At 46.7% G+C, this 19,772-nt stretch overlaps 1 long non-coding RNA gene across 1 annotated transcript; it reads left to right on the forward strand.

The window, feature by feature from the left end:
• Positions 1-412: 412 nt before the first annotated feature.
• On the forward strand, positions 413-5,343 carry LOC140681904 (uncharacterized). Its single transcript, XR_012053125.1, has 2 exons — positions 413-4,223; positions 4,567-5,343. It is a non-coding gene; the product is annotated as an uncharacterized lncRNA (long non-coding RNA).
• The last annotated feature ends 14,429 nt before the right edge of the window (positions 5,344-19,772 follow it).

Below are 19,772 nucleotides of genomic sequence, written 5' to 3' on the forward strand. Positions count from 1 at the left end.
TGAAAACACATGTTTATTGTAGAAGCGTGTTCCTGAGACACTGGGGCACTGACCGGGGGTTGGTTATACCCCGTGCCAGGGGCAGGGGTGGGGAACCTAAGCTGCAGCCAATAGGGACAGGGCGGGAGGCAGGGGCAAGGAAACCCTGGAGAACCTGGGGAGGCAGGAGCGGCGATGGGGAAGGCGGCGGGGGGGGGGGGAGGCAGGGACAGACTGCGGGGGAGGGGGGAGTGATAAGGGAACAAAGGATTGGGACCAGGGACCACGGGGGAAGGGGGAGTGATAAGGGAACAAAGGATAGGGACAAGGGACAGTGGGGGGAGGGGGGAGGTGCGGGCTGGGTCGCAGGACAAAGGGGGAATGTGTGGGAGGGGGAGAGGGGGAATTGGGGGGGGAAGAAGAGAAAATTACAAATCCCGCAGTTTGCCACAGCTCCAGACTGTTTTTGAAGCACATGTGCTTAAAGCAAACAGTCCTGCCTTAGATGGCATATGTTGAGCGAGACTTATCAATCCATGCAGGCATCAAAACAGGTCTCTCCTTGACAATAAATGTGTTTAAAAGTAATGTTTAATAAATACGAAGAGCCTATACTTACCACAGTGATTACTGTTATTATTAGAATAATGTTGCTTTTAAAATCAAATTTAAGAACATAAACTGTGACCAAGTTTCAAATAACCATCCTATTGGATATTTCAATTAAAAATCCTATTGATGGTGCAGGGACTCCAAAATTCTGGCCATCAGGGAACAAAATGTTTATCTTCCCAACATTTTGATACCTGGCATTGGTGTATTCCTGTCTTCTGAAGAGGCAAGTGTGTACTCTGAGAGCACTAGCCAATGCCACTTGCCATTCTCCTCTACTCCTGGCATATACACTTGAGCAGTGGCAGGGGATTTTCCAAGTATTTTAGTCACTAGGATGATAACAGAAAATATTACATAATGGCATTTCAATTGGACAAGGTAAAAGGATGTATCCTCTGATTTTAACGTAAGAAGATAGATACTGTCAAACAAAATAAAATTAAACACTCAAGAAATTGTGTTTCACGTAATATCTTCTGTAAGGCAATCTTTGTGGACAAAACCATATCCACATGTGTTATTGCAGCTGAAAGGAAATATTTCATTTGCAAGGTCTTGCCCAGTGCTGACACCAGATAATTAGGAGATCTCTCACCCTTAATATCTAAGTTGTCCTACCTTTTATGCTCTAGTAAAAGAGGAAGAGAACCGATATTAAAAATAAAAGGAGATCAGATTTCCAGCTATCACAAGCCAGAAACAGCAGTAGTGGATTGCTGAAGAATCATGGACACTTTGACATGACAGGTGTGCATTTGTACTAGCCTGGCACATTGTTGCTATATGAGGTTCACCCCTCCCCGCAGTGGCAGGCAGACAGCAGCTTCTGGTTATTTAGTAAGTTTATTTTACTGGTTATTTTAGGATGAGCAGTTTTTTGTCCCTGGGCTGATAAACATTCAGATCATCATACTTGTCAGTGGGATGGCAGCAGTTGCTTTTTGCACCTATCAAGCAAAATGGCAAAATTATGTCTCAGAGTCCCTGCATAGAAGTTGAACCTTTTGTGACAGCTTTGCCAAGCAGACACCACATATACTGCTCTAGTAACATGGTAACAAGAGAAAGCATGTCTGAAAGTTGATGATTGAAGATGGAAATGAGGAAACATGAGGTAATAGCAATCTCATGTTTTGTAATTTGTAATTTTTTCATTTTTGGTTGTGTCTGAGTCCTGGGTGGCTGTAGAACAGAGCTCAGAGAGGTTTCTTCCATGAACAGACCTCATCTTCCTTATGGACAGCATGGAGTCTTCATGAGTATATCTGACTTGGAGGGTATACTAATTTTGGATCAACAAAATTGCTGCTAATGATCTTCTAAAATTCTTGCCAAAGCAGAGAGAGAAATTGTATTTGCTTCATTAATAATGTCAGGTTTACATGGCAGCTTATGTGGGTAAACTCTTGAAATATTTCTTTTCTAGTCCATCCTCACAGGTAAAGCTTCACCTGACCAATCTTGACTCCACAGCATTTTATACCCCTGTGAGTTCTCTGCCCAGGCCCAAGAGGAAAAGGAAGGGCCTGTGTACTTTGCACTGGAGCTTTGGGAGTGGGCAATGGAGAATGCAGTGTCTTTCTGTTGATAGATTTTGTGATCCCTTGGGGGTTACAATATCTTAGCAAATACTCCTTTTACATGCAGCTCTCCAGTGCTATCCCAAAACAAGGGAGCCCCAACTAAAACTGCTGCCCAAAGCCAGATGTAGAACAACAAAGACATCCCAAGGCAGAGTTCTGTGTCAGTACTGGGACTCCAGGGAAATTAGCAGCACAATTTCAGTTGGTTTCAACCAACTTTGAGTGGTATGCTGACTTTTTGTTTCCACTGTATGCAAACAAATTTCTCTCTAAAATCACATGAGAGCTAGACAAAGACAACTTTATTCTAATGTGCTTCCAGTGCCATATGGGCAGGTTCATAGGAGATTATGCTGAATACGTGATTTCTGCTTATGCAAAATCTCCTACCATGCAGGAACCCAAGGTAATTTCCTTGTCATTCCCTTTGTAACAAAGACATAATGACAAAAGACAAGAACATCTCCCACATATTATTAAAAAAAAGGAAAAAAAAAAGAAAAGAAAAGAAAAAGAAAAAAGGAAAGAAAATTAATATGTAGTTGAACTAAGAGAGATAGACAGGATCTTCTCAGACAGCAACAGCTTCAAGAACCCCGGGCCCCTGCTGCAATGCAGGTGCAGGCAGGGACTGTTCCCAGTGGAAGAGCAAGGGCAGCCTCTGGAAAAAGTAAAGGATGAAAGCTATTGACTTCTGCTCTATCCAAAGGCCTGTAACTATGCCATAAGTTCATAAAATCATGGAACTGTAGTGTGATAGAATGATATACTGAGAAGAGACTTTGAAAACTCTCTAGTTCAAACTCCGCTGCCATGGGCAGGAACACTTCCACTAGACCAGGTTTTTCTGAGCCCTATGCAATGTGGACCTTGAACAGGTCCAGGGACAGGGCATCCACAAGTTCTCTGAGGAATTTTTTCACTGCCCTCACGGCTGAGGAGACTGGCTGTGCTTTCAAGAGAAGTTTGGGCCAACTGACCCTGACCTCCTTAAGGCTACCCTGAGGCAGCAGTGGCAGCAGCAGGTGACTCCCTGTTGCAGGGGACAGCAGCACTGCTGCCAACCTGATCGGCTGGCTGCAGAAGTTTGCAGCGTGCCGGGGACCTGGATCTGGGTGTGGGGGGGACTGCCAGAGCTTGCCTGACTATTACTCCATCATGTTCTTAAATGCAGACACCAATGACAGTGTTGGGAAAGCTGGAGGGTATCCAAAATTACTACAGAGATCTGGGGGTGGCAGTCAGGGACCCAGGTGATGTTCTAATTCCCGTCGGGGTGGGTTGGAAGTGTAAGAAGGGGAAAGGCCTGTCAACAAATGTTTGAGTAGCAGGGTGTAGTTTTGGATCATGGGACCCTGTTTGAAGGTCAGCACCTTCCTGGAAAAGACACAATCCAGCCCACTAAATGGAGCAAATACATCTTTACAAGGAGGATGGTTTCCTTAGTAAGGAGAATATATATATGCATATATAAAAATGCAATTAAAATCTTTGTTCAAAGGCATAAATATCTATTTAAATTCACACACATTGCAGAGAAAGAAGAGGAATATTTTTTGCAGTATGGAAGGCTGAATGCTAAACTAAAGACCAAGAAAAACAAAGTCCAATCTTACTAAATCTGTCTCCTCAGATACACCAAAGTATATTCCATGGTGTGACATGGGAGGACTGATTTGATCTTGAGGGCTGGAGACAGTGTGTATGCAGCTGCTGGTTCCACCCCTGGTCAGTGAGTGGGGCAGTGACCTTCTCTCCAGGCATAAGACACCTCACTACCTGAGATGAGGCACCAGCGGGTACCAAAACAGGTCTGTTTCTGCGTGTCGTGGTTTGACACAGAAAAAAAGAATTTTTCCGGAAGGAAGAGGTCAATTTGGACATTGACCAATTGAAGGTGGACATGCCTCTGAGAACACAGAGGGGTTAAAAGCAGAATTCCCAGGAGAACTCGCTCTTTTTGGTTCTGGTCAGCGTGCAGTGCAGCCTCTCCCCTGCCCAGCCCGTGGCTGGGTGGGGGAGGGGAAGGCCCATGGCCTGACTGAGGTAGGCTGAAGGGTGGAGGGAGCTGGAACCCCCCTGCAGATGGAAGGGTGGAGAAAATCTGGGATGTCTCTGTTCCCCCCACCAGAGTCGAGAGAGAGAGAGAGAGAGAGAGAGAGAGAGAGAGAGAGAGAGAGAGAGAGGGAGAGAGAGAAAGAGAAAGAGAAAGAGACAGCAGTGGTTTGTCAGCAGTTCACCACGGGGAGGAGAAGAGCAGAGCGGGGGGCCACAAGGTGCCCAGCCGCCTGTGGGAGACAGAGCCTGGGCAGTAAGCCATCCTTGGGAGTCGGGACTTTTAACCCTTCCTTGAGAAATGAAAGCTTTGTGAAATTTTTCTCCTCCTCAGTTTGAGAAGAGAGGAAGAGAGACAGCTTGGACCCTGGGATGTTAGAAGGAGAAATTCTAGGTGGAAGGAGATGATGGAGTGGCTTTTGGCTGGACTTTTTCTTGGTAGCCACAGACTGAGCTGATCTTCTCCTCCAAGAGAGACTGTATTTTAGGAGGATGCCGGTGAGCCGAAGAGACCATGCTTCAGCTGGGAAAAGACAGTAATGGAGCGAACAGAGAAAAGTTAGGGAGGCTTGTGGTAGTGCCCCCTGTCTTCAGAGAAGAAGAAAAGATCTCTGTTCTTGGATCCTTGGCCCCAGGGGAAAATGGGGGGGGACTGTGGTCCCAAAAATAAAAAATTGAACTGTTGTTTTTTCCCCTCTTGGCAGGGCATCCTTGAAAGGAAAAAATCCTAAAAGCAGTCTGTCCATGCATGCATTGGTGGTGAGAGCACCGTGCATGGAAAGAAGAGGGTCACCATGGCAAACTTTTTCTCCAGGTGGTGCCATGTGTGACATGGAAGCACAGGGTGTGGCAGATGTGTTTCTTGTGGGGGGGTCTGTGGCACAGGAGGGGCTCCTCTCTCCCTCAATGGACTGCGAATCAATTGTCTGGAGGGTGGAAACCTGATTGGGGTCCAGGTTGTGTCTCACTGTGGTTTGTTGGAGTTGGGTGGTGGGAGGAGGAATGCTTTGGAAGGTTTTCATTTTGATTTTTGTGTGTGTTTTTTTTTCTTTCTTTTTCCTTTTATAGTAGTATAGTAGTAGTAGCTTAATAAAGTTTTTTTCTTGTTATTGAGCTTGGGCCTGCTTTGCTCTGTTCTCGATTGCATTTTCATGGGGGCACTGGCATTGTGCCAGTTTCAAACCATGACACTGGGTGTAAAGACATTAGAGGGCTCCTGGACGGTTTGGGTGGATACAGACGAGAGATCTCTGCTGATTGCTCTTGGAGGATAAGGTTTATTTGGGATGGAGAGAGGTCCTGCCTCGAGCTGCTAGACACAGCACGTGGCCGGGCCGGAGGTGATGGAGGAGGGGAGAGACAAAGGGAAGAGCAGGGACTCCAGGAGGGGGGGATCCAGGAGGAGGGAGGAAGTTCCAAGAGAGGAGGGGAAGTTCCAAGAGGGGGTCTGGCCCCCCGGAGACCCCTTATCAGGGGGGCTTCAAGGTGGGCTGGAGCAAGACTTGGGCCAATGGGGTTACAGGCACTTGATGTTTCAGGGGAGGGTTACAGGTGTGGGATGAACCATACATTCTGGGGGGTGAGATGGAACAGTCCATTTGATTTTTGGACCCCTCTGTAGGTAAGGTTATTGTCCAGCCAGTAGGGGGGATTGTTTTCATCCTGGCTGTACTATTGTGATTCTTCTGCTAGGCAATCATATTTATCTATCCTGCCCAACAACTGGGTCTTTCTCCATTGCACACATCCTGCATGGGCAGCTTCCAACTTGCCAAAAACAACAGGAGCAGGCCACCCAAGGAGTCTCTGTCCTGTCCATCACACTGCAGCAGCATGAGCAGGCCAGTGCACCCAAGGGGCCAGGCACATCAGCTGGAACCCTCCTCCCCACGCTACAAGAGCTAGCCCAAGACCACTATCCTCTTCAGCTGAACTGGTTGATTCCTTAATAAAGAAGGCAACAGCTAGTGCAAGCATTGTCCTTTTTCAGGGGTCAGCACAAAACAATTGTTGTTCCAAATTAGCATCTTTGAGAAAGCACCAGCTCCTGTGCTCTCAGTGCTCTCCAGACACTGTGGGGTTCTCACCTGGCATCTCAGTTCCTGACAGGATTTCTGCTCCTTCCTGCTCCTCTAGCATGAGTACACTTGCACCTTCATATATGAGAGGTAAAATTAGGGGGGAGAAAAAGTTAACATGACAAATTATTGTTTGGTAAAATTGTGATCTAGTGATTAAAAAAAGATGATGACACAACTGATATCTTGTATTTTGCATAATATTAATGACATAACTCAAGTAGTGCTATTATTACTCCCAAGTGTGACTAATTAGATATGTAAAAACAGCTTTTCTCATCTCTATAATATATTTGTCTTTCTAAAATGCCCATTTTATTTAAGATTTTTAATTTTGAGTGCCAAACATGTGAGGCAAAGTTTGACAGCTTACGGGACTGCTTGTCAGTGAAAACTAGATCATTTGTGCAGAGTGGTGGGTATGACAGAGAAGGTTATTTTGCAACTTGAGTCCCAGTCCATATTTGTGCATATTGAAGCCTCCTGGCTTAAGGTTTGCTAGTGCTGTCAAAATGCAAGTACAAAGTCATTAATTCTCATGAGCCCCTCAGGAGCCTCAGAGCCCCATGCACAAGGGCACTGCACAAGCAGGCAGTGACATCAAAACCAATGGGCTGGAGAGTTAATCTTTACCAGTGGGAGCTCTCTCTTGTTTTGCCTCTGTTTGCAGGGTCTCCCAGAGCAAACCCAAAAATCTGCCTGATTTCACTTACTGTGGGAGGTATGAAATGAGTGAATGATTTCTAGAGAAGAAAAAGGCTCAGCAGATGTGAATGGAAACAGGTCCATTGATTTAAATAGAACTGTGCCAGTCTGTACCAGCAGACCAGTTCTCTCATTGTCTCATCCAATTTAGCCCTGTCAGTCTGATGTTGCTAGCAGCATTGTTGAAATGTCTGATAACAGACAGAAAAAAGTGCATGTTTTAAAATATGTGCATATATTGCTATAAAGTGATGGAGGAGGTGTGGAGGGTGGGGGTATAGAAAAGAAAGAAGACCTAACCAAACTCTCAGGCTTCGAATTCCCTTGCCTTTTTTGCTCACTTCTATGGACAAAAATTTTCTGATGCCTTTTTTTTTTTTTTAAAGAGGCACTAAATTTATTATGGCTGCCACCACAATTGGTATTTGGCATGCTTGTGTGCAGTGAGGGAAGTGGTGGGTGACAAAATTTCACTACTGAGGATAACTGTAGACTGGAGCAAGGCACACTACTGGAGAGATGCAGTGGGTCTGAAAACACCCTGCCCTTTCCCCTCCCCTACAGTCTTCTTATAGTCCTCATGTTATTTTGGGAGTGATTAAGGACTCCCCAAACCCCTCACCAAAGCTCTGCCTAAAAAGCCACTTTCACGTCATATCCTTCACAGCATAAAAATAAAAGCTCTCCTAAGCCATGTGATAACAGAGGCAATTATTTCTTGGGGCATTGTGATAGTTATTAATGGTTAAACCCACTCAGCTTTGGATAAGCTGAGCTCAGGTATCAATTTCTGCTCTTTTCCCACTGCATCTACTAGTTTTGTTCAGGGGAGCTATGACATGCTGTGGCAGAGTGAAAATTCATTAAGGGCTTTTTTTCCTCCCTTCCTTCTTGTTTTTCAGTGTTGGTTAAAGTTATCTTCCCTAAACACACAACACATTGCTATTGGCTGACTCAGCCATAACTGACCTCAGAAAGCTGTCAGAAAGCTTTCAATCCTTCAGATTTTAAAATTCTGTCAAAAGCATTCAGTGTAATCAAAGTTCCTGCATTTTTGTATAACAACAAGGAGCCTGTTTTGTGTGCTTCAAGAACATGCAATATTGCCTCTAATCTTCCTCTCCTTTCAGTGTACAAATATTGTTTTATTGAATGGGAGGTAGCAAAAGATTATCTAAACTTTAACTTCTGTCTGCCAGTCTCATCCTGTACAAGGGTAAAGTTTATTCTGAAGGCATGCTGATTTCAATAATGTTTATTTTCCTGGGCAAAAAGCACCCATGTCAGTAAGGGTGATCAGGACTCTGACCCTGGGTTGCAGCCTCTTTGCGTCTTCTGGATATTTGAAGGATATGCTACAGGATCAGGAGTAGACTTTTAATTATTAACCTTTCTTAGTTTTTTCCACAGCCCTGAGCAAAGTAATAGGACTTTTTTTCCCTTGGCATATTGGAAAAAAATAAGGTCCACCCATGACTTGCCAGTGCTGACTTTTCCACATCTGCTGCACTAAAAGAAATGGATTTTTTGCTTATGTAGTGCTTTTTTTCTGTGCTTTTCACAAAATGTTGACAAATAAATTAAGTGCAGTGTCTCTCAAGGTGAAAAGGAGGCAGACACTGTGTACTCAACATTGTTTACACTCATTAGGATGTTGCAGGCTCTTTCATTTAACAGGGGAGATTTGGATGACAAGCAGCACCCTCTTGTAACAAAATCAATAATTATTTGCCTTCATGTTGCTTCTCACTGTGGTTTTCTTTCTCTAGTACCACAGAGACCACATACTCAGAAGTGCTGTGTGCCTACGTAAGACCTCCAGCCTCACTCTCCTTTCACATGGGCAGCCTAAAGTCCAGAGAAAAAAAGAGAAGGTGAAGATTTTTCTGTTTCTTACCCAAAATCATGCTATAATGAAGGAGCTTCACTACCTTCTTTACAGCACTTAGGCTAGGCTGGACTCCTTCCTGGGCTTGGACCTAGACATGGAGATGAGGACAGCACATTCTCCACCACACAGAGGGTCTCTGGCATTGGCTCCAGGTCTCTCTGGTATCCCTCCGAAGCTCTGCCCTGTTCCATGGACTGCCAGTGGGCCAGGCTGTTCAGCTGGAATGCCTGCCTGGGACACAACAGGCATGGGGGAGCAACAGCTTGTTCTTTTTCTTTCTATCATACTAATGACCATCCTTTTCCTGCCTTCAGTGCAGGTACAGGCTGATTCTCAGCAACGCCAAGAGCTTCACATTCTATAAATTCTCTGTTGTTGAAGCTGCCTGAACAAGTCTAAATTGTCAGCTGAAAAGAACCATTCCTGTACCCACGATGCCACAGTGCCTGTCACAGATTTGGAAGCCCCTCTTGCTTAGATAGCTCTCATCTGCACCAAACCCTGCATCTGTGTAAGCCCCTATCCTTTGACAATTCTCATCTCAGCCACCACTGCTCTGAAACTTTCAGTATAACTTGTTGTCAAGAAGGAAGAGAACACATACATTTAACTTCAGTCCACAAACTTCTTTGTCTGATTCAATAACGCCAGCTTACAATGCCAGCAGTGTCAGTAAAACCAGCATTTCTTGCCCTGGGACCACCAAAATATATTGTATCATTGCCCCTTCCAACCCTCCATTCTGCAGTGGAGGGTCCCCAGTAAATACTACAGAGTGATTTGAAAGCCTAAAAGATTATGGATTTCAGTGAAATCCTTTAGGACTTCCCTATACATATAATTTCTGGTGAGCTTGATATGTCTCAGTATGGTCCCCAAACTTAAGGACAGATAACATCATAGAGTGGAATGTGTGGTAGCTTTGTGTTTGGTGGTCTTAATTGCAACCACTTTAAATATATTGAGCAGCATATAAGGACAATGTTTATAAGGAAGGTGTATTCCTCTAAGTCTGAGAGCACATTTACCTCACTACACATCCTATTTGGATGTCCTGTAATGGCAGTGAAGCCTTGGTGGAAAAGGTCAGCAAGTAACTGCACAGCTCAAAAAAATCACACATTATAATCCCAGAGCTTAAACTTCCCTCTTCCTCATCCTGTGCATTATTCATGGCCAGACAGAAGCATTTTTGGCTCTCTGCCTCTTGTTCTCTCCCTGCTGTTCTCAAATCAAGAAAAACAGACTCCCTTTTAATTAATTAAATTTGGTTCTTGTGATGCTGAGTGTATGACATTTTATCAGAGATATTATAGTTATAGATATTAATTTTCTTAGAAATAAACCTTCAAACTAAAATCAATGCATTGCTCATGCAAGAAGCAGTGAAGTCTATTTAGACAGTGGAGTGTTTTTGTCTGCAGCCCACACATCTTTCCAGCTCTGGTACATCATTTGGATGCTGAAGAATCTAGGTGTAATTAGTGAGGAGTGGGAAGAGAGAGGAAAGAAAAAACCTCTGCAGAAAGGGTCTGGGGGTCCTGGTCAATGACAAGCTGAACATGAGCCTGGCAGCCAGGAGGGGCCCCCATGTCCTGGGGTGCATCAGACACAGCATCACAGCTGGGAAAGGGAGGGGATTATCCTGTTCTGCTCTGCACTGGGGCAGCCTCTCCTCGAGCGCTGGGGGCAGTTTTGGGTACCACAGCAGAAAAAAGACATTGAGCTGTTAGAGAGTGTCCAAAGGAGGGCCACAAGGATGGTGAAGGACCTTGGGGTGAAGCCGTGAGAGGAGTGGCTGAGGTCACTTGGTCTGTTCAGCCTGGAGAAGAGGAGACTTAAGGGAAACCTCACTGCAGATACAACTTCCTCATGAGGGGAAGAGGAGGGCCAGGCACTGATCTCTTCTCTGTGATGACAGTGACAGGACCCAAGGGAACCGTTTAAAGCTGTGTCAGGGGAGATTTAGGTTGGATATCAGGAAAAGTTCTTCACCCAGGGGTTGGTTGGGCACTAGAACAGTCTCCTTATGGAAGTGGTTTCAGGCTGACAGAGGTCAAGAGGTGTTTCGAAAATCCTCTCAGTCACATAGTGTGACTCTTCATGTGTCCTGTGTAGGATAAGGAGCTGGCCCCTGATGATCCTTCTGGGTCTCTTCCAGAATATTCTATGATGCTATGATCTACACCCTGACCTGTGAGCTTGCCCTCAGTGCCTGGCAAGATTACGGAGCAGATCATCTTGAGTGTGATCAAATGGGACCTACAGGACAGCCAGGAGATCAGACCCAGCCAGCATGGGTTTGGGAGGGGCAGGTCCTGCCTGACCAACCTTACCTCCTTTTGTGACCAGCTGACCCACCTGGACTCAGGGAAGGCTGTGGATGTGTCTGCCAGGACTTTAGTAAGGCCTTTGACACTGTCTCCCTCAGCACACTCCTGGAAAAGCTGCAGCCCATGGCTGGGACAGGAGCACTCTGGGCTGGGTTAGGAGCTGGCTGCATGGCCTGGCCCAGAGTGGTGGTGAATGGTGCTGCATCCAGCTGTGGCTGCTCACCAGTGGTGTCCCTCAGGGGTCTGTGCTGGGACCAGTTCTGTTTAACATCTTCACTGATGATCTGGGTGAGGGGATGGAGTCCACCATCAGCAAATTTGCAGATGACACCAAGCTGAGAGCCTGCGTGGATCTGCTGGAGAGTAGGAGGGCTCTGCAGAGGGAGATGGACAGGCTGGATAGATGGGCAGAGACCAACAACATGAAGTTTAACAATACGGAGTTCCAAGTCCTATTGTTTGGCCACAAAAACCCCTGTAGCACTGCAGGCTGGGACAGAATGGCTGGACAGTGTCCAGGCGGAAAAGGACCTAGGGGTGCTGACAGCCGGCTGAGCATGAGTCAGCAGTGTGCCCTGGGGGCCAAGAAGGCCAACAGCATCCTGGCCTGTATCAGGAATAGCGTGGCCAGCAGGAGCAGGGAGGTCATCCTTCCCCTGTACTTGGCACTTGTGAGGCTGCACCTTGAGTGCTGTGTCCAGTTCTGGGCCACTCAGTTTGGGAAGGATGTTGAGATGCTTGAGCGGGTCCAGAGGAGGCAACAAGGCTGGTGAGGGGCATGGAACACAAACCCTGTGAGGAATAACCGGGTGAGCTCTGGTGTTTGGCCTGGAGAAAAGGAGGCTCAGGGGAGACCTCATAACTCTCTACAAGTCTCTGAAAGGAGGCTGTAGACAAGTAGGGTTTGATCTCTTCTCACAGGCAACCAGTGACAGAATGAGTGGACAGTCTCTTAAGCTAGGCCAGAGGAGGTCTAGGCTGGACGTAACAAAACAATTCTTTGTAGAAAGAGGGGTTGGGCACTGGAAGGGTCTGCCCAGGGAGGTGGTGGAGTCACTGTCCCTGTTTAAAAAAAGACTGGACATGGCACTCCATGCCATGGTTTAGTTGATACAGTGGTGTTAGGTCAGAGGTGGGAGTTGATGATCTCCAAGATCTTTTCCAACCTAATTGATTCTGTGATTCTGTGATCATAAAATACAAGATGATAAATGCTTCTCTTCTATTCTGTGGATTGCCCCTAATCTCAGTTAATGAGACAGTGCCTGGCTTTTTACTTGGAAAGGTAAGGAACTGTAGGAGGAGGGTGGGACCACAGCTGACCCTGCTTTGCTGCAAGAGTGGTCTGCAGGCATGTCAGGTGATAATGGCATTTCCCATCCCTCTCAGAATTTGACCCTGAATCTCATCTTGTTCATGATGAAGCAGGGGCCTAAATAATGTAGATGTAGATTCCTAAACTACTCTGTAGTAGTTTGCTTCTTTTTTTTTTAAGCAGAAAATATATGCATATTTCTGCTTGTCAGAGATGTGGGTAAAGCTAGAAAATACCACATAAATGCTGCTCTAATTGTCAAAAAAAAAACCAACAAAAAAAAACAAAAAAAAAATCCCAGCAACTAGAAAGAGCTCAATATTTATTTTAATCTCCTGGTAATTTTTTAGTTAATGTTATTATTCTTCTGGTCCTGTAATTTATAAACATCTGGAATCAGTATCAGTCACATCACTAGAATACCATTTAGCCCCTATGAGCTCCCATGAGGACTCTCGTGTCAGAGTGGAAAGTGAGGGAACCCAGGTCATATGGAGTTTCTGTCTCTGCTCATACCTCTTGGGGTGAGGTGGGGACAGATGTGTTGAGAAGGATGATGAAGAAGGAATCTTGACTGCCTGGCTTCTTGTCAGATGTAATAAACAGATAAATAACGATGTAGCTGAGACCACCCCTGATTAATTTGTCCTTTCTCCAGTCTACAGAAATTAAAGGAACAGCTGAACAAAGCCAAAAAATAGTTGAAAACACCCTGAAAATGAGGGAAATCATCTTCAATAGAGGTGAGGTCTCTTACCATATCTGTTAAAAGTGTTCAGGGACACAAAAAGCCATCCCTCAGTAAAATCACTCATCTGGAGGCAGGTGCCAGAATGGTCGGTTCTAGAATGAACTCTTGTTGGCCACATCAGGTTGAACCTGATTCTCTTCTCAGAAATGAACAACCTCTTCTCTTCAATACGGTAAACATTAACAGGAATTTCTCAGTCACACCATTCCCTGGGTATTATTGTTTTAAGAGAAGAGCTTGCCCAGGAGAAAAATTGGCCCCAGCACAGGCTATAAAGTGCATCTTCACAACAGGTCATTTTTGACTCTTTGATACAGTGATTAAGCTAAGAAAATTCCATTGAGTAACTATTAATTTGTTTAGTTTAATTTTGGTGCAGCTGTAGGGTGTCAGTGTCCACAGCTGCTGGAACTGGTTGCTGGCCTGAATACTGACCAAGGAAGTCCTGGCTATGCAGTGTGGAGCCCTGATTTGTTCTTTTGCAAGTAAGTTGAATCTAGCTCAGATCAGCAAAAAACCAACTAGACACCTTCCCCTCACAGAATAGTTGGATTCACTTTGAAGTCATTAAAATTACAAAGTTTTAGTCTCTCTCCTTTGGAATTTCCACACCTCTGTGGATGCTAAAGTTTCCATCACACCAGGGACACCTAGAAAATAATTGTTGTAATGCGCAAGCAGAGAGTCAGACTCCTTGCTCATCACAGCTATGGTTTCTCTGTAAGCCTGCAGCTTTCTAAGGGTCTGCATGATGGACTGTGCACTGCTCCAGCACCATTACTAGAGGGGTTTGACCTTCCTCTCACTGAAACACAGTGCAATTTTTATGCCTGTATAGAGACTACATTTATATCCAGATGCATTTAGCCTTGTCTTCTTCTCTCTGCTTGAGGAGTGTATGCTTATAGGTGCATACACAGGTATGTGTGCACATTTAGACTGGCTGGGACTGTCTAGACCCGGGATTGAGCAGCTCTACCGTGTCTGCTTTTTACCTAATAGGTGATACAACAAAAAGTCATGATGTATTTGGACAATTTGGACTCCCAGTAGACTGTAGTCTCTCTTCTGGATCTGAAAATCCATGGCAAATGTGAACTCTCCCTCAGGCAGCCCATCAGGCTTAGGAGTGTGTGTGTGTGCCATGGGGAAATACCAAAGCACAACACTTTAAACCAAGGAATACACCTCTCTCTTGCACATATTATCATAGAGATCTTATATTTCCTTTTCTCCCTAACTATAAAAATAAGCATGGAAATTTACACACAGTTTCTGTGCCCCATCTTGGCCCCTTTCCATTATGCCTGAGGGTTTGTCTGTACCTGGTCATTCACTGAAATAGTGACTCTGGATAATGGCACTGGCTTTATACCTATATACCTATCTAAAAGCAAGCAACAGAACTGAAAAGCCTTACATGGCTTTTGCCTGGATACAAAAGCAGATCAAAAGAGCCAGTTATCCATACCACTTGCTTAAAAATTTCTTCTCCTTTTTGCTCATATTGTGAGTGCCCTCCTGCAATGGAAAGCTCCAGACAGAACCATTTTTTCCAGCAATTGAAAATTCTAGCACTCCAGCAGCTCTCATTTCTGGACAGCAGTAGATAACTGTAGTGACTATATGAAGGGACATTTTACTTTTGTGATTCTTTTGAGATTACTGGATAGTGTTTCAGTTTTTTCTTTTCAGTACATCTCAGATTTTCTTAATCACCTCATTACTATACCCTTCTTTTCACAGGCAGCCATAAACTAGCAGCCTGTGGGAAAATATGTCCAGTTTCAAGCTGTCTGCAATCAGCATCTCATCTTGAGAGAAGCTCCAGAGTTTTGGAGACAAAGACTTATCTGTGATCCATCTTCATTATTTTAATAGGTCACAATTACACCCAAGGATGAAAACTCTGTTAAGAACTAGGGTGCTTGAGACTAGGATCTATATTTTGCACTGTGAGTTCCACTTTGACATTTAAAATATTTTTACACTTGCTTATGTGAGTGAGATTGTAAGTCCCTTGGAGAAGTAAAACTATACAAATAATTTGGTTCAACTTTTCACAAAAGGAGTTGCTCATGTGTTTTCTCTGTTTCCTTGGATACTAGAGATTTCATATCACAGTCCAGCCACACATACATTTTGTATTCCTTTACAGCACTTGGAATATGCATGAAAAATCCCCATATATTGTTAAGACTGAACAAGACCCCAGGAGTAACCTCAAGCAGGAACATGTTGCCGTGCGAGACCAGCTCTGGGCGGGCGCCTGCAGAGCACGGCAGGAGGAGGGGAGAGGCGGCGGCCACTTTTCCCCTTTGGCTCTGCGAGGCTCAGTTCTAGCACGAGAACAGACGAAATGGCAACACGGGGCTCTGGTGCAAACACGTGTTTATTGTGGGTGCGTGTTCCCGAGACCCCGGGATACCGACCGAGGGTCAGTTATACCCCGTGCTGGGGGCGATAGGGGAATCTGAGCCACAACCAGTGCGGACAGGGTGGGAGGAAGGGGCAGGGAAACCCTGGAGACCCCAGGGAGGCAGGAGCGGCAATGGGAAAGGCGGGGGGGGGGGGAGGGGGGCAGGGACAGACCGCATATCTAGGGGGAAGAACAAGAGAACAAAGGTTTTCAAATTCTAGCAGAGCAGAAACAGGCAGTGAACAGCGATGTAGTTTCTCCAATTTGATTATTTGATTGCGAAGTTGGCATAGCATTGTGGGCAGTAATTAGAGAGGATGATCTTTCCTTCTATAAGATAGAACTCAATCCAAGAAGTTATTTCCAAATTATTACAAGCAATGGGGAAAACTTGTATTGAAATAATAAGGGAACTTTGGGCAACATACATTTAGGAGATGGGATAGAGGGTGAACCTGGGCGCCACTGTTTCAGGGGAAAGAAAACAGTGGAGCCCTGGTCCGGGTTTCCAGCTCCACTCCCTTCAAAGGGGGCCCCCCCCACAGCAAAAGGGAAAGCTCTCTTACAAAGGGAGGTCCTCTAATGGAGGGGCCCCTCCGGCGATCCCTGCCATCAGAGCAGGGGCCAGAAGAAGGACTGAGGGATTAATCCAACCTCACCTCCCCCCCTAATAGGGCTGGCCCGCTGCAGGATGGTGCAGGGCCATTGAGGGAGGGGTGGGGCTGGCAGGAAAACTTGGGGTGGAAGAGAAGGGTTATGGCGGGAAATTAGGGTCCCTATAGCATGGCCAGCACCATCTTGGGAGAGGTGCCAGGGGCACTGCATCTCGCCTGGGGAGGCACGGCCAGTGCCGCCCCTAAGGGAGAATAACAGTGTCCAGCAGGGCTCTTGGGGCAGCTCGGCCGCTGCCATCCCCAAGGGAGAAGGTTTGGGGAAGTCTGTGGGGAAAAGGGAAGGGGGGGCTTCGCAGAAGCTGAAGGAGAAAATCTACAGGAGAGGAGCCCGACGCAGCTGGAAGCTGAGGAAATGTGTGGATGTGAAGGGCCTCTCTTAGGATGTTAACAATTCTCCCATAGCTGACGTGTCGCCATTTACAATTCTGTCCCATTGGTGTCCTTTCGACCCCCCTCGCCCCCATAGCCCAGAATCTGGAGGAAAGGGTAGAAAAGGCAGCTTTCTGAGAAAGAGAAGGAGCTTTCCAGTATGAGTTACCCCAAAAAGACCAAGTGAGATTGCATCCTCCTTGGAAAAGAAAAAGCCTCCCGGCCGCCAGGGACATGCAAGGCTACAGCCCCGGTCTGGACACGGATGGTGGTTAAAACTCAAAAGAAAAAAAGGTAGCTCAGCTGCCCGGCAGGGTCCCACCCTGCTCTGACACAACTTACCCTCTGGGCTCAGGTGGTGAAATCTCTATCTCTCTCCTCGGTGGTGGAAAATCGCACTGAACTGAGGACATATTCTTTTGCCGTTTGGCTCTCCCAGAAGCCTGGGTGTTCCTGTTAACTGGAGCTCGCCCTTGAAACTCTGGGTTTGGCCACTGTCAGTCTCTGTTCTCCATTCAAATACCGTCCCATGACGGGCCACTCTTCGAGCTCAGTCCATCGAGCCACTGCCAAACTGTCCTCTTCGTCCTCAGGTAAGTCTACCCGGCTCCTGGCTCCTGCAGTCCGGCTGCCCACACAGCACGGCTGCTCCCGGGAGGGTTAGAGAGCGCGCCGGCAAGGACGGAAGAGGGTCTCCAGAGCTTCGCGTTTGTTTTCCGCCTTGCGAATCCACTCCTCTAAGCGTCTGCAGAGCTCTTACGGCGGCAGAGTTCCTTTCTCTCTCCCCCCTTTCACAAATTGATGGTAATAGCCATCTTCTGCTACCATTTGTTGCCGTGCGAGACCGGCTCCAGGCGGGCACCTGCAGGAGCACTGTGGGAGGAGGGGAGAGGCGGCCACTGCTTTTTCCCCTTCGGCTCTGCGAGGCTCAGTTCTAGCACGAGAACAGACGAAATGGTGACACGGGGCTCGGGTGCAAACACGTGTTTATTGTAGAAGCGTGTTCCTGAGACCCCCGGGGCACTGACCGGGGGTTGGTTATACCCCGTGCTGGGGGTGGGGGGCAACATGAGCCACGGCCAATGGGGACAGGGCAGGGAAACCCCGGAGACCCCCGGGAGGCAGGAGCGGCAATGGAAAAGGCGGGGGAAGGGGGGGGCAGGGACCGACCTTGTGGCGAAGGGGAATGATAAGGAAACACAGGGTCAGGGGGAGGGGGGAGGGGGAATGGGTGGGGGGAAGAAGAGAAAATTACAAATCCCACAGGAACATCCTGATCAGGATCAGAGAGAGGTGTATAGGGAAAACAGAAAGCTCATAATCTGTGTGGGAATTCAGGGTTTCCCTCTGGCTGCCCTGGCAGGTCTGGGACCCTGGCAGGGGGTCAGGAACCCCCCTGTACAGAGCCCCGGGATACACTGTCTGTGATCTCTATCCATGGAGAGGAGTTTTCAATCTTACAGGATGAATTACAAGCTTTGAGTGTTTGATAAGAATAATAATTAAGTGTGACACGGGTGCAAGAGTAAAATTTTAGGCTTCTAGATTAGGGGTTCAGAGGGGACAAGATGGAGGAATCGGGTGTGTCTTGTCCTTTCCTCCTTCTTTATGCCCTCCATGTTTCACTGTAGTGTTGGCATTTTTCTATTGGTTTATGCTGGGGACACACTGTTCAACGTAGATGATAGATATTGGCACATTATTGTAAATATAGTACACGTAATTTCTGGTATATAATGTTTGTACCATCCCACTGAGGGGCAGAGCCCCGCACACTGCCCTGCAGGACAGACCTGCGGCAGGGCAGCAGAACTTGTTATAGATAAGCAAAAATAAACAACCTTGAAAACAGCACAGACGAATTATGGCTTCTTCTTTGGCAACAGGGCAGAAAGACAGAGACTTTCTACAATCTCCGAATCACCAATACCCGCAGATTCCGACAAATGGCGTCCCAGGCTGGGCTTCAGCAAGAAGAACAAGAAGAAACACCAAACAACCTCCAACCTTCATCAGCAGAGAAAAATAAAATAAAGAAAGGAAGAGGAACAGAACACAAATGCTCTCGGCAAATTCCAAGAAGAGAGGGAGCGGAAAGCTCAAGATAAGAACTTGACCTTCACCAAGACAGCTCATCTGGAGGACAGCCAGGAGGAGGAAAACCAGAAGCGTGCCTGGGATTTCTCGCCTGTGACCTGCTGGACGATGAACAGTGCCATCTCCGGACTGACCTCGTGCTGACTCAGCTTTTGGTGAGAATGGTTGAAATTAAGAACATGGGGAAGGGATGCTCCCAAAGACAGACAAAAATTTTTTTTTCAGCCCTACAGGGCAAGACTTCTACCCATCTGGTAGAGAGAGCCTCAAATGAGATGAAAGCGTTGTTATTGTGGGTGCAGTATAATCACCCGCACACAGATGCACATCTTTTGTTTGAGTTAAATTTTTGGCAAGGGATCAATAAGCAACTTTATTACCGAGCCACAGGAAAAAGAAAAAAAAAATATATAAGACTGCCGCAAAACTTTTGCCTTCAGCAAGGACAGTAAGAGTCACTTTCACAACGCGGCATTTTAGACTAAACAACTAAGGCTCCTATGGGAGCACAAGGAGGAAGATGGCCCAGCCAGCAGCTTGGGGCAATTTTCCTCACCGGGGGAAGCAAGATTGCCTCCTGAAGAGGATCAGGGGGGGATGGTGTCTCATCATGTCCTGTGTCTCCGGGTTCACACTGTTCCTCAAGACTCCCTCAAATCTCAATTTCTAAGCTCCTCAGCTGTAGAAACTCCCCAGACAGTGAGAGATAAGCCAGGCTGCAGCAGCCCTCGGTGGGGGAAGGGACTGGCCATTGCCCGAGTCCGAACCCACGGTGGGGGGGCAGCGGCGCCGGCGGCTCCTGGGGGGAGGGTGCAGACGTGAGTGCAGAGCGGAGGGAAAAGTGAGAGAGAGGAGAGAACTCTCGCAGCTGCGCTGGTGGGGAGTTCAGAACAGCCCGCGGTGCAGGC

The sequence above is a fragment of the Taeniopygia guttata genome, chromosome Z, assembly GCF_048771995.1.
Source record: "Taeniopygia guttata chromosome Z, bTaeGut7.mat, whole genome shotgun sequence".
NCBI lineage: Eukaryota > Metazoa > Chordata > Aves > Passeriformes > Estrildidae > Taeniopygia > Taeniopygia guttata.